Source organism: Mauremys reevesii, linkage group 24 (assembly GCF_016161935.1).
Source record: "Mauremys reevesii isolate NIE-2019 linkage group 24, ASM1616193v1, whole genome shotgun sequence".
Taxonomy (NCBI): domain Eukaryota; kingdom Metazoa; phylum Chordata; order Testudines; family Geoemydidae; genus Mauremys; species Mauremys reevesii.
The window spans coordinates 13,073,368-13,086,760 of NC_052646.1; the positions used below are offsets into that span (position 1 = coordinate 13,073,368).

General features: G+C 51.1%; 1 pseudogene; it reads left to right on the plus strand.

Moving 5' to 3' along the window:
- The first annotated feature begins 2,404 nt into the window (after positions 1-2,404).
- LOC120390519 overlaps positions 2,405-13,393 on the plus strand; it is a 101,866-nt pseudogene continuing 90,877 nt past the window's right edge.

Sequence of the window (13,393 nt, forward strand, 5' to 3'; positions counted from 1 at the left end):
GGGCTGAGGTCGGCTTTGTGTGGGTGAGTGCTGGGCACACACATCCACCCTGCTCCTATGCCCACCCTGTAGGCTTTCCTAAATAGAGGGCAGGAAACTGCACCCCCGACCTCCACGTAGAATTGCAAGCTAGACAACGTCTGGCATGGTCAGTACCTCAAAAAAAAATACCCCAAGGTGTTGCAGTGGGTATTATCATTGATTTAGTAGGTGCTCTGCCACTGTATCTGTGCTGTGCCCCCTGTACCAGCACTTTGATAGGGGGCGCTGTGCTATTTAGATGTGCAGGTGTCTCAGTAGCAGGACCTTTCTCCTGAGTTAGTATTAAGCCCAATGCCCAGCAGGACACTGGTGAGACCTCTGTGGTAGGGAGCGGTCTGGGAACCAAGTACAGAGCACTCTCCCCTTGCTGTCGGTGCTGACCCCAATGCCCATCATGTCACTAGCGGGTGCTGTGTAGCAGGGAGTGGTTCGGGAGTCAGTTGGGGGTGCTTTCCTGTCAGAGTTGCGCTGATCCTAATCTGGTACTAGAGGGTGCTGTGCTGAGGGGAGCAGGTTGGGTGGCTCAGTGTGGGGAGCTGTCAGCTCTGTCACAAGCACATAGGATCTACACACCAGATAAAGTGTAGATTGGAGCATTCAGTCATGACACATCCCACAGCATGTCGTGCAGGAGCAGGGCAAATCCCAGCTCCACAGAGTCCATCCTTCTACAAATTCCCCAGCAGTTTCTAATGTAACAAGGATTCCTCTGGGATCCCCCCTGAGGAGAATCCCCACTCTTGGATCCAGGAGGACACTGCCTGAACTCTAAGATATGGGGAAACTCTGAGGCACATCTCGGCAGCTCAGGGCCTTTGTACTTACAGAGCCATCTCCAACCTGAGGTACCTCAGGAGCCCCAGAACATTGTAGTCAGCTCCTTGAGACTTCTCGCCCCTCAAGTGATGCTGCTAACAGCTCTCACCAACACAGCCTCCTCTCCCAGTTGAGCCGCTCCCTAACAGCTCTAACCAATGCAGTCCCTGTCATTTACAGCAGCTCCCAGCAATTCTTATCGCCAGCCCTTTCATCTACAATGGGCAATACGGAAATCACGGGTCCACTATTGGAATTGTTTGGAAAAAATCCAACTACCTGAAAGGGGGTTCCAAAGAGAATGGATCTAGACCAGGGGTAGGCAACCTATGGCACGTGTGCCGAAGGCGGCACGCAAGCTGATGTTCAGTGGCACTCACACAGCCCGGGTCCTGGCCACCGATCTGGGGAGATCTGCATTTTAATTTAATTTTAAATGAAGCTTCTTAAACATTTTTAAAACCTTATTTAGTTTACATACAACAATAGTTTAGTTACATATTATAGGCTTAGAGAAAGAGACCTTCTAAAAACATTAAAATGTATTACTGGCACGTGAAACCTTAAATTAGAGTGAATAAATGAAGACTCGGCACACCGCTTCTGAAAGGGTGCCAACCCCTGATCTAGACTGTTCAGTGGTACCTGATGACAGAACAAGGAGTAATGGTCTCAAGTTGCAATGGGGGAGGTTTAGGTTGGACATTAGGAAAAACTTTTTCACAAGGAGGGTGGTGAAGCACTGGAATGGGTTACCTAGGGAGGTGGTGGAATCTCCTTCCTTAGAGGTTTTTAAGGTCAGGCTTGACAAAGCCCTGGCTGGGATGATTTAGTTGGGTTTGGTCCTGCTTTGAGCAGGGGGTTGGACTAGATGACCTCCTGAGGTCCCTTCCAACCCTGATATTCTAGAATTCTAAATAGCAATGGAACCAACTCATAATTTTCAATGAATCTGGACCCAAATCTGAACCAGTATTAAATTATAGCATCATACTAGATAGAGCTGACTGGAGAAAGTTAATTCCATTTTGGAGAGGATTGCAATTATTTGAAAATTAGCTTCATTCTGATATGGAATGAAAACCAAAAATTACTAAATTTTGTGGGAAGGGGAATGGAGTCCTGGGTCCAGGCCAGTCTTTGAAATCTGCTTGGTTTCCATCAAAACGTCATTGAAAAAAAACCATCTCCTGAAAACATTTGGATTTTGAAGAATAGGCAAATACTAGTGAAAAACTGTATCTGAGAAGAGGTCACTTTGTAAATGCACTCTATTGTGACCTTTGCCCTTTCTTTCTCACTGAAAAGGTGAATAACAACAGGGTCCACTTACCCATCTCCCTGAACAACGGGGCCCTTCGGCTCTATCAGAGTGGCACCTCCCTTGTCCTCCGCACCAACTTCAACCTCAGGGTGTACTACGACTGGAACAACCACCTGAGGATCACCGTCCCTAATAACTTCTCAGACAGCCTGTGTGGCCTGTGCGGCAACTATAATGGGGACCCCGCCGATGACTTCCGGACCCTGGGGGGACCAGGCTCCCAGTGTCGCCGCCCTGGGGAAAAGCTGGGCAGTGGAAGATGAGGATCAGTTTTGCTGGCATGATTGCATTGGAGGTTGTAGGCCCTGTGACCCCAGCATAACCAGAAAATACAAGGAGGAGGCCTCATGCGGCCTGATAGCCAAGGTCTCAGATGGGCCCTTCAGCCAGTGCCACAGCAAGGTGGATCCCACAGTCTACTTGGACAACTGTGTGTACGATCTGTGCCACAACGAGGGCTACAGGAAGGCCCTGTGTGAGGCCCTGAAGGCCTACGCGGATGCCTGCCAGCTGGAGGGGGTCAGGATTGGGGAATGGAGGCAGCTGGCCAGATGCCGTGAGTACAGATTTTGTATGCCAAGGTCTACGGTCTGCTAGTTAGACTGGGGAGCCTGGGGCTCAGCACTCTTCAGTTCTAGCCCTGGTTGGGTTAGAACTAGTAGGGTTGCCAACTTTCTAATCACAGAAAACTGAATACACTTGTCCTGCCCCCTGCCCTGTCCCTTCTCCGAGGCCCCAACCCCTGATCACTCCATCCCTCCCCAATCCCTGCTCACTCTCTCCAACCCTTGTTCATGCGCTTATTTTCACTAGCCTGGGGCAGAGATTGGAGTGCAGGAGAGGGAGAGAGTAAGGGCTCTGGACTGGGGGTGCGGGCTCTGGGGTCGGGCCATAAATGAAGTTTTCAGTGTGCGGGAGGGAGCTCCGGGCTGGGGCAGGGAGTTGGGTTGCAGGAGTGGGCTCAGGGCTGTGGCAGGGGGTTGGGGTGTGGGAGGGGATGCGGGGTGCTCTCTGGGTGGTGCTTATCTCAGGCAGCTCCTGGGAAGCAGCGATATGTCCCTCCTGCTTGGAGGCAGCCATGGGGTTCTGCATGCTGCCCACCCCAGGCGCCGCCCCTGCAGCTCCCATTGGTCGTTCCCAGCCAATGGGAGCTGTGGAGCTGGCACTTGGGGTGGGGGCAGAGCTAGGAGCCCCCGTGGCCACCCCTGAGCTGGAGGAACATGTCGCCGTTTCCCAGGAGCTACATGGAGTCGGATAGAGAGCCTGCCCACCCCGCTGCACCACCAACTGGAATTTTAACGGGTCAGTCAGCACTGCTGACCAGAGTCACCAAGGTCCCTTTTCGACCGGGTGTTCTGGTTGAAAAATGGGCACCCAGAAACCCTATTTGGGAGGGACCGTGATCAAGTGATTTGGGACTGAGCAGTGATTGGGAAATCAGAACTCCTGGATTCTATTGTACACACAGTCCATGGTCTGTCCATGGTAATGCTAAGGTGCCTGTGTAGTTTTGTAGTCTAGATTTGCCCTTAGTTATGTGATGCACAGACACAGCAGTAATTGAATCAGTTTTACATGTCCACACTCTGCTCCTTGTGTCAGTGATGCATGTCCTCACCAGGAGGTCTTGCACCAATTTAACTGTGAGTGTGGGGCATTGTGGGATGGCTTCTGAAAGGCAGCAACTGTCAATGTAATCAGTGTATTGTCTACATCTACACCTACATCTACATCAACCTAAGTGCTATGCCTTTCCCAGAGGTGGAGTTATTAAGTCAGTGTAGTGGGCGAGTTACAGAGGTGGGAGCTACATTTTAGTGTAGACCCCTACAGAATTAGGTTGACATAAGCTGTCCTACATCAATCTAACTCTGTAGTGTAGACCAGATCTCCGTCTGAGCTCTTTGGTTAGACTCCAGGTGAGAGCCCTGACTCCTGCCAGCAGCCAACCCTTATTTCCCCACGTCACGTTTCCCAGTCCTTTGTTCTCGAGCTGGAGGATTTTTGCTCCATGGCCTTGCTGAGAGGCCAGGAAATCCATCCACCTTGGAGTCGTTTATTACTAGGTGTCAATGTCCTGTGACTGCATTTGCCATTATCTTCTGGATTCTCCACTGATATGGGGTCCCTCTTGGCCAGTCCTTTTTAGTGCCCCATCCAGCGGAGACAGCTAGGTGACATTCATACCGATGTTTCTTAGGCCATGTCTAAACTAGAAAGCTTAGAGCGGCACAGCTGTATTGATACATCTGTGCCACTGTAAGATCACTCGTGTAGCCGCGTGATGCTGATGGGAGAGAGCTCTCCATCAGCATAATAAAACCAGGTCAATGAGTGGCGTTAACTTTGTTGGCAGGAGAGCATCACCCACCCCAACATAGCGTTCTGCACACAAGTGTTTATGCCAGCAAAACTTGTGTCGCTCAGGGGTGTGTGTGTGTTTTCACACCCGAGTGACAAAAGTGTTGCTGACATAAGTGCTCAAGTGGACATGACCTTAGCTTGCCCTGGGAGCAAAAAGTCATTTTGGACACACTGGGTAACGAAGATGGCATATGGGAAAACTGAGGCACACATAGAGGTTATAAAAATACGTACATTCCTCCCTTCATCACAGCCTGTCACTTTGAGTATCTAACCTCCACTGCTAACACATGGATGGCTGAGGTAAAATGATGCCAGTTTTTAAGTGACTCTTCCTACTATGTGCCTGATCCTGTCAGGGGCTAAGCACCTTCTACAACATACTGAGCCCCCTCAGCCAATGTTGAGGTCACTGGGATTTGAGGGCTCTAAGAGCCCCACAAGATGTTGGGAATATTTTGCTAGCTTGGCAGTTGGTAGTGTGGGAAGCTAAGATGTTTAGGTTTTTAGGATGGGTTAATTAGGCTTTGAGCTTTGTTTTGAGAAGTTGGCCTTGGCTAGTTCTATGAAGTCACAGCTCCGGCTGTGTTAATTTTGTTAACCAATTAGCAACTGCTTGCTTGCCTGCTTTAAGAGTATAAAGATGTATGCTGGAGAGAAATAAATGACTTTGCTGCCAATCAAACTAACTAAAAAGCTTTGTTCATATACGCCTGCAATGCAACAACAAGATACGTCCCTTTCTGTCTATTTTAAATATTGCTTTTGCGTGGAGAGGGTTTGCTGCTAAATCTGTGGGTCCTTCACTCCCCAGCCATGGAGTGCCCCCTGGAGAACAGCCAGTACCAGCTCTGTGGAACAGCCTGCCCAGCCACGTGTGTGGACCAGTCAGCCCCCAGCAGCTGCCAAGACCCCTGCGTGGAAAGCTGCCAGTGCAAGGATGGGTTTGTGCTGAGCCAGGGCAAATGCATCCCCAAGAGCAGCTGTGGATGCCTGTTTGAGGGGCGCCCCTATGCCCCCAGTGAGAGTTTCTGGGTCGATGAGGCATGTGGGACACGGTGCATGTGCAACGCAGCCACTAGACAAGTCAAATGCGTGCCTGCTATGTGCAAACGTTCAGAGAGGTGCGGGCTAGTGAACGGCGTACGGGGCTGTTACCCCTCCAGCTACGCCACCTGCTCTGTGACAAGGAATCTGCACTATGCCACCTTTGATGGACAGAGATATGACTTCCAAGGCACCTGCCGCTACCAGCTCACGGCTCTGTGCAAGAAGGCGGAGGGACTGGTGGACTTTGAGGTCTACTTCCAGGAAAGCAATACTGGTCCTGTGCAAATCAAGGTCTATGAGACCGACATCAGGGTCAGCAATCAATTCCCTGGGAAAATCATGGTGAGTTTCAGAAATTACATCTAGTGTCTAAAACACTTCTGGAAAGTCGCCTGTGAAATCAGAAGTTGGTTGCAGAAAGTGCACGGAAGGATTTTAAAAAACAGGTCAAATATTAACTGGATTCTGATGTGAATGGGAAGCCAGTGGAGAAGCTAGAGGGCTGGGGTGATCTGGTTAAACTTCGTCTTTGTGAGAAGGTGTCACTAGTATCCAGCATATGTGGGACCTGGGAGATTTGGGGCTCAGAGAGGAGGGAACAGCAATAGCCAGTGTCAGAAAAAAGGAAAGTCTGGTTGGAGGATCCTGCCCAGTCTGGGAGCTGGACTCAGGCAGGCCGTAGAGGAGGGAGCAGGTCAGCCTGGAAGAAGATTTCAGCAGCAGTAGATGGGCCAGAGCTCTGTGCTGGAGCCAGAGGTTCCACCACGAGTGAGCGATGTTTCATATCCCATGTGTCTTGCTTTTACAGGTGAACAGTTTCCTGATTACTCTTCCCTTCAACCTCGATGATAAGAAAATCACTATGTATAGAAAGGGCTGGGCCACAGTGATCCAGACAGACTTTGGTCTCACCGTTACCTATGCTGGGTGGTCAGGACGCACCACGGTGATTCTGCCAGTCACCTACGCGGGAGCCGTATGTGGTCTGTGTGGCAATTTTAACAGTGACAGTGAGGATGACATGCTCATGAGGGATGGCACCCTGGCACCAAATCCCATCAGCTTTGGCCAGAGCTGGAAGCTGGGCGACCTCCCGGGTTGCTCTGCAGTAACGATACCACCATGCGCAAGTGTAGAGGCTATTCAAAAACAACAACGAGGTAGCAGAGGGCAGTGTGGGCTCATCTTATACCAGAGTGGCCCTTTCAGAGGATGTCACAGCAAAGTGGACCCCCATGGATACTTCATAGACTGCGTGTATGGCTATTGCGTCCTCAGTGGGCGGGAGAGTAATGTCTGCCAGGCCGTTGCTGGCTATGCTGAGGCATGTCAGGAAGCTGGAGCTATGGTGCGTCCCTGGAGGACTACGAAATTCTGCTGTGAGTCCCCCATGTTCACCGCTGCCTGCTCCTTGGGGATCATTAGTTCTTGTTGGCTGGTAGATGTGGATCTAAACACTGCAGAACATTTTTAACAGACAAAGGTCTCTCTCAGCAGGCTGGGTTCAGCAGTCATAGTGGCCTTGGCAGCTGCACCGTGGGCTAGGGAAACACTTCTAGGAATGTAGTTTGCTCTCCATGGCCAGTCCAATCCTTGCCTTCCCTTCTGAGATTGGGACATAATCAGAGCTGGGACTCAGGGTGGCTACTAATTGGGATGTTTGTTCATTAGGAACTGGGCTGGGAACCCACCAACTCATCCCACACAAGCCATCAGTTGGGAATGAATTTTAACTGGTACTGACCTGGATTCAAAACAAAAAGCCAGTAGTGAAACAATAAAACAATAAACCAAATTAGAAGCCATCATAGGAGAGAGATTATCTGTATCCCATCTCCTGGCCTCTGTGAGGCAACCAGTTCATCAGACCTGGGACCCCATTACAGATGGTGCCTTTTATTAATTAACCAAACCAAGGAAATAGAAAATTAGGAGCTTGAATGAAATTGCATGTTCTGTGATGGTTCATTGCACACATTGCTAACACACTATGTGAGCTAACTCTTTATTCTAATTACAGCTCCATCCTGTCCCCAGAACAGTCACTATGAATTCTGCAGCACCAGCTGCGATCTGACATGCAGCAACCTCTATGCCCCGGTGCAATGCATGACCCGGTGTAAGGAAGGCTGCGTGTGTGACGAGGGCTTTGTTCTCAGTGGTGACCGCTGCGTCCCCATTTCCCAGTGCGGATGCCTCCACAGGGGAATTTATTACCAGGCTGCAGAGACCTTCCACCCGAGCGGTTCATGTGAGGAGCAGTGCGTGTGTCAGGCTGGTGGGGAGGTTGTGTGTAAGGCATTCTCCTGTGGCACTGGTGAGGAATGCGGGTTGGTGGACGGCATCCAGAAATGCCACCCATTTGGATCTGCGACCTGTTCTGCCACTGGCCATCCCCACTACCTCTCTTTCGATGGGGTCTCCTTTGACTTCCAAGGCACCTGCACCTACATCCTGGCCAAGACTTGCACCGATGCCAGTGACCTTACACCATTCACTATCAGCGTAGAGAAAGATTGGGGCACCAGGAACATTTCCGTGGCCAAGTTGGTGTCCATTCAGGTGTATGGGATCACACTCATCCTGCTGCAAAACAAACAGGGGCTCGTCATGGTAAGTTCTCCACATTCTCATGGACAGAGATTTTATTCTAGTCTACACAGGTTTGTTTGCAGTTTGTCCAACTCTCTAATGCCCCCTCGTGGCAAAGGTTGCGCTGCAGGTGGTCTGCCTCAGCTTCCCCTCTTGGGCTCCTCAATAGCTCAGAAGACAAGTTGAATAACAGCCGCCATCCTTAGGATTATTAAATTAGCAAACATGCAAAATAAAGTTTTCAAGTCCATCCATTTTTCTCCATACCAGGTCACTCTGAGGTCTTTCCTGTCTGTATTCGTGCTTCCCAAATTTCAAATTTCCCAGCTGGAGTCTATTCACTCCCATCAGCCTCTTGATTCTCTTCTGTTCTCCCTGATAACTCTCTCTGCAGGGCCAGCCTCCCATCTTCCTCCTACTGCTCATATAGGGGAATCAGGTGGTTCCTGCTCAGGTGTGCCTCCTTAGTAATCAGGGTTGGCTGGCCTACTGGCCTTCAAGGACAAGCCACCCTCTTACAAATTCTTATAAAATGCACATCCATGTAGTATTTCAGCGCCTTCTAGCAACATACTAATTAACGTAACCAACTCTCAACCTATCACCAGGAGGAGATGTGCGTGCAGGGGAGAATTTTGTATTGGATTTACCTTTAAAAGTTATAAATATGCACTCACATTGCCTTATTTATGTGTGTGTTAGAGACAGCAGGTCAGAGAAACACACCTTGCACTTGGGGAGGAAATGGGGAGGTTTGTCAGGGTCCTTTGATCCTGAGGGAGTTCATTCCCCAGTCTCGAACTGCTCACCAGTAAAGCTCCATCTCCTGCATAGGCAAACTTTACCCTTATTATTCCAGAAGAAGGAAGTGGTCAGCTGTGATCTTCATCCTGGAGGTTTAATTGATCTTTTAGATACCTAGGACCCAGGCCATTGAGTGTCTTGAAGGTAAGGTGTGAGAGCTTGAACTGAACTCAGTGTTCTCTTTGGAAGGCAGCAGAGGGAGCAGAGGACAGTTTTGATGTTATCTCAGTAGTTCGTGCTGGTGAGGAGACACTTCTGTACCTGATAGAGATTCTGGAGTGCTGAAGGGTTCGTGGTATATCACATTACTGTAGTCCAGAAGAGAGGTGATGATGGCATGAAATAATTGATGCCAGATCATCATCCATCAGGATGGGATAGAGTCTCCTGCCAACTGGAGATGGTAGGAAATATTACTCATGGATGCTGCTATGTCAGAGCTTCATTTGGGTAAGCTGAGCGTCCTCTTAGCTCAGCTCAATCTTCTTTGCCTCCCTTCTTGGTTTATACACCATGTTTCTGGGAATTAAAGATTTGGGGAACCCTCTACACATAATTCACATTTTTGCAAACATGGAATAAACTTCCTCTCCATTATAACTCCATTGGGTCTGTGTTGAAGAATTTCTCCCATGATGCATTACCCTGAGAAGCCTGCAGTCTAACTTGGGTTAAATACAACATGTGGTAAATTGGTAGAGATAGGAGAAGAAGGCAAGGGGTGAAGGAATGAGGTGTCACCAGGGCAGTGGGTGTTTAGGAGAGAAGGGGAGATAGACAAGAAGTAGGAGAGTGTTCTGTGGGCAGGAGCTCACATGAAAAGGAGGGGCAAGCCAAACATGGTTGGAGAAAATAGGGATGGTAAAGAGAGAACCCGGAGGGAGATGAGGTGAAGGGGAGAGGAGAGAAGAGACGTAGACTAGGGCGACAATGTGAAGACCTTGAAAGGTGAGGACAAGTCATCCCAAAGTGAAATCTGGAGTCATTCTGATTTATGCCATATGTCAGTGAGAGCAGAATCTTGCCTGTGTAGCTGCTTGCCCGTGCTTACAGGGAATGTTCTCTCTCTTTCAGGTGAACGGGGTGTCCCACAACCTCCCAGTGATTGTGGCTGATGGGCGACTTAGAGTGTATCGACATGGCACAAACATTCTGGTGCAAACCAACTTCGGCCTCACTGTGAGCTACGACCTGGTTTACCAGACCAGGGTCACCATCCCAGGAAGCTACGAGGGCCAGATGTGCGGCCTGTGCGGGAACTACAACGGACAGGAAGATGAGGAGTTCTTGCTCCCTGATGGCAGGATAGCCTCTGATGCAGCAGCATTTGGCTCTGCTTGGGAAGTCCAGATCCCAGGAGCATCCTGTACAGACAGATGTGCTGGAAACAGCTGTCCAGTTTGTGAGGAGAGGAAGAAGAACGTCTTCAAAGGGCACAACTACTGTGGGCTGCTCACAGACCCCGACGGCCCCTTCACAGCCTGCCACAGGATGGTTAGCCCCAGTGTGTATCAGAGCAACTGCCTGTATGATCTGTGCCTGGCCAATGGGGATGCACAGGTTCTTTGCCAAAGCATCCACAGCTACGTAACGGCCTGCCAAGAGGCCGGGGCCTCCATCCAGCCCTGGAGGAACACCACCTTCTGCCGTAAGTGTGCTGCTAGTGTAGGAGCTCTGGGATGCACTGGGGAAGGGAGAGGGTCTGTGTTACTGGGCATCTTGTTCCAGGCCTCTGGGTGTCTTCTGGAACTGTTCTGGGTGGGAGCCAACAATCTCATGTTCCTTTCTAAAGGTGCCCTGTTCCTCTCCTCCCTGTCCTGCTCTCCTCTCCTTCGTGCCTGTCCCTCTACACCGTGCTGTGAGATCTTTCCAGCCATCCATTATTTCTCTCTCTATTAAAGCTGTGAGCTGCCCAGTCCACAGCCACTACAAGGTCTGTGCCGACCTCTGTACCACCACCTGCTCTGGACACATCATGGACTGCCCGAAGATCTGTGCTGAAGGCTGTGAGTGTGACGATGGCTTCTTCTACGACGGCCAGGGCTGTGTGACTGCAGAAAGCTGTGGGTGCTTCGAGCATGGGAGATATTACAAGGTACCGCCCCCTCCTAGAGATTCTGGGTCTGATCTAATTTTTGCTCTGTCCACATCTTAATCCCTACACTGGTCAAGAATATAAGGTTTGCTATACTGGATCAGAGCATTGGTCCATCCGGGATGGCTTCCCTCTCTGCTAGTATCTAATGCTCAAAATGCCAAAAAAAGGCATAATGCCCTGTGCCTGTTGTGGGGAAACTGAGGCACAGATAGGCGCAGTGACTTGCTCAAGGCCACCTAGTGAGTGAGTAACAGATGGAATTGGTTTCCCTGGAGGTTAAAATCTAGGAATTGTTCCTGGCCTTAATCCCAGTCCTCAGCCCATTAGACAGCCTTTCTCTCTAAAGGCAAGAGGAAATAATATTATGACACAATGGACATTTTTATAGATACATAGATTCTAAGGCCAGAAGGCTCTATTGTGATCATCTAGTCTGCCCTCCTGCATAACCCAGGCCAGAGAGCTGCCCCAATATCATTCTGAGAGCACATCTGTTAGAAAACCACATCCACAGCTCTGGGTTTAGCACTGTCAAAAATTATTTTAAATAATTGTTTCCAGTTACATTCTGTTATTTCCTGTTTTCTAAATGTTCCATCAGCCCAATGAGACGGTCCTGACTAATGAGTGCCAGCAAAGCTGCACCTGCGTTCCTGCTCAAGGGGTGACTTGTAAAGCCCACAGCTGCTCCCAAGAAGAAATCTGCCAGATTAGAGAGGGCGTCAGGGCCTGCATCAGCAAAGGTACAGGACAGTCATTATTTGATACATGCCCTGAAGGGTTATTGTACCGGGAGCGAGTAAGCAGCTGTGGTTATGTTTCCTCACCTTTCTCACTCTCTCTCCCGCTTCATTTAGCCTCGAACTCTGACCCGAAATAGTATAAAATTTCAACTGGAAAGATGGGAAGACTTGTTGGGTCTCTCCAGCAGAATCGGGTGGGCAACTCTCAGGGAGCTGAGCACACTCTGTGATTCTCTCCGTGGGCACAGCCTGGGGGCTGCTATAAACAGAACACCCTGGCTACATACAGTCCCATAGGGACCATCAGTCAGCTGGGCAGTGTCAGAGCCCATCACCTCTCAGCCACTCTCCTTGCCTGCTCCATGCTGGATGTCTGCTTGGGCCTAATATTTGAGGAGCCCAAGCCCGAGAAGGTCAGGTCATTTTCTGACCCAGTCTGACACTTCCAATGAAACTGAATGAGCGCCATGGCCACCTCCCACCCATGGGGTTGGCACCAGGCGTAGCTCTAGTTTTTTTGCCCCCCCCCCCCCAAGCACGGCAGGCAGGCTGCCTTCTGCAGCTGTGGGACCGAATCCGTGGGACCGGCGGATCTCCCGCAGCCTGACTGCCACCCTCACAGGGACTGGCAGGGCGCCCCCCGTGGCTTGCAGCCCCAGGCACGCGCCTGGGGCATTGGTGCCTGGATCCACCGTTGGTTGGCATGGTGGTGGCTATGTACTCTGTTCCTGCCATCCGCCATCCCTGGCTGCAGTGTGTGGGCTCTGGGGCAACTCCCTCACTCCACAGTATGTATAAGGCAGCCATGACGCAGTGCTAGTAGGAGCTGGGCATGCAGCCACCTCCGCGCTGACCCCACAGGTAGGGTGGCCAACTCTCTCATTTGTGAAAACTGGACACTGAGCGCCGGAACCTCCCCTGTCTCCCTGCTCCACCTCTTCCCCCAAGGTTCTGCCCCTTGCTCCACCTCTTTCCCTCAAGGCCCTGTCCCCTGATCCTCTTCCCTCACCCACTGTCGCTCACTGTTCTCTCCACCCCACGTCCCCCTGACAGCTGAGCAGGGCTCTAGGGGTGGAGGGGTGACTGGGGCAGGATGTTGGAGAGAGAGCAGGGCTCCGGGGCTGAGGGGGTGACTTGGGGAGGGAGAGCCATGCTCGGGGCAGGATGGGGAGCTGCTGGTATGCTGGTACCTTTCTCTGCCGGAGCTGTTGCTGAGTGCTTCTCCAGGCTCCAGCAGCAGCTTCTACTCCCCCCTCCCCTGGATGGCAGAGGTGGGTTACTTCAGGTAACTGGACTTTTAGTCAGGGCCGGCTCTAGGCCTTTTGCCGCCACAAGCAAAAACATTTTTGGCTGCCCCCCGTCCCAGCCCTGGGCTCCCCACCCGCAACTCCCTGCTGCCCCAGCACTGGGCTTCCCCCTTTCCCCCCCAGTGCCCTCCCTCCACCCCTGCCGCCCTAGCCCTGGGCTTCCTCCTTCCCCACCAGTGCTCCCCCCACACACCTCCTGCCGCCCCAGACCTGGGCTCTCCCCCCCCGCACCTGCACCCTCCTTCCAGCGCAG